Source organism: Echinops telfairi, unplaced genomic scaffold, assembly GCF_000313985.2.
Source record: "Echinops telfairi isolate 266 unplaced genomic scaffold, ASM31398v2 ScPeMD7_16;HRSCAF=60, whole genome shotgun sequence".
NCBI lineage: Eukaryota > Metazoa > Chordata > Mammalia > Afrosoricida > Tenrecidae > Echinops > Echinops telfairi.
The window spans coordinates 8,598,523-8,600,581 of record NW_022103913.1 but is presented as its reverse complement, the minus strand read 5'-3'; positions in this window follow the sequence as shown (position 1 = coordinate 8,600,581).

Below are 2,059 nucleotides of genomic sequence, written 5' to 3'. Positions count from 1 at the left end.
AAAAAAAAAGAGAGGTAACCTTGATAAGATTTTTTTCCAAAGCACACAGAACAATGATCGGGTCTTCTTATGAAGAAACTTCAAGAAAATTGTAAAGTTGGGGAGTGAGGAGAAAAAAGAAGAGCTTGTACCAAGGGTTCATGTAGAAAGAAAATGTTTCGGAAATGATGATGGCAACATATGTACAAATATGCTTGATACAATTGATGTATGGAATGTTATAAGAGCTATAAGAGCCCCCAATAAAATGATTTATTGTCATTGAAAAGTGTGTTTGGTGAGGAAAGACCAAGAAAATATTGCCCATCGACAAAGCATTTCAGCTCATTCTTCCAGGGCAGCGAGTGCTGTCATGAGAATACTGTTGGCAAAGCTCCCTCCAGCCACCCTCCAGTCCTGGTCTGGTCCTTCCAGTTTCTTCTTGGTCCCCAAAAATAGTATGTAAAAGGAACATGATCTGAGTACCCCCAGAGGATGCCAACACTATCATTTTGACGTGGTGTCAAACAACGAACAGAGTTCTCTGCAGAAGAGTTGGCGCGAAACACTACTTTCAGAAGCGTATAGACCTACATGGAGGCTATGTTGACCACCGATTGCTTCGCATTTTGATCTTTGTTTAATAAAGGTTCCTATGCTTTTGAAGTAACTTTTTTGACTGATCCTCAAGTCATCTCTGGCCTGTTAGGACAACGGAAGACAAGGATCAATATCTAAGGCACACATTCAGCAATCAATCAATAATGACTTAAGGGTCTTGTAAATGGTATTCAGATCCTCCGATTTTACAAGAAAACCTGATACTTCATTAAGTAGTACCTTGGGTTGTTCCCTGGCCAGGGTTTCTTGGTCCTAGGCTCAGTAACTCAGGATTGTCATCTCCTCAGTCAGCAAATATTTATTTAGAGCCTGCTATGAGACTAAGGACTTAGTAGTTTGGGTTGTGCTGCTAACCGCAATGTCAGCAGTTAAAACCACCAATCATTCCGGGGGAGAAAGATGGGGCTTTCTACTCCTGTAGACTCACAGTCTCAGAATCTCACAGGGGTAGTTCCGGCCTGTCCTAGAGGGCTCCAATTCGTCCAAATCGACTCGATGGCAGTGAGCTTGGTTTGGGTTTGGCGATGACTCTGGAAGGAGCCCTTAATGGCACTGTTGGGTAGCCAATTGGACGGTTAACCTCAAGACTGGTGGTTCAAACCCACCAGAAGGGTGTCCAGGACAGCCCTTGAAGAATGAGCCGAAATGCATTACAAGTCTGTTCTTGTCAAGATACAGCCTTGGACACCCTATACTGGGTCACTGCTGGGAGCTGGAATCAACTCCATGGCCATGGAACTGTGTCTGGAGGCCCTGGGTGGTGCAAAAGGTTCACTTGCTCAGTTTTTAACGGAAAGTTTGGAGGTTGTGGCAATCACCTTCCCAAAGCCCATCCACTGAACACCTGGGAGTATAGCTCCAATGAGGCCCACAAGGGCCTGCAGGATTCAGAATCAACTTCATAACACTAGTTTGTTGTTTTCCCTTGGGAGCCTGCACTGTGCACATGTGGGCGGCAGCCATCAAGAGTAAGCCAAGCAGAAATGGTCCCCAGCGGCCAGGGCTTCAGTCCAGGAATAAGTCACACATGAAACAAACATACATACACACACAATTACACCATTTGAAAAGGACTGGGAAGGAGAATTCCGGACACTGCAAATCTTAGACTTAGGGGGGTCAGAGAGTTGTCTATAAGAATAGTATTTGAAGAGTAATCTCAACACAAAACGGAAATTCATTTAGAGAAGGTGCATACAAGTGTGTGGGGGGGGTGGTGGGGGGAGGATGGGGCTTAAAGTCCTTGAAGATCAAAGCCAAGTCGGCAGGGGCTACATCATCTAGGAGGCCTCCTACCTACCTTAGAGAGTTCTGGTTTTTCAAGGAGCAAACCGGTCCATGGCGCAGAGTGCCCCACCTGCCCCAGCGCTGTGAGCGGGCGCGGGGTCCCGTCTTACCACTCGGTGCCCGGGCGCCTGGAGGCCGGCTCGGTTGGCTGCGGCTGCGGCTGCGGCGCGGC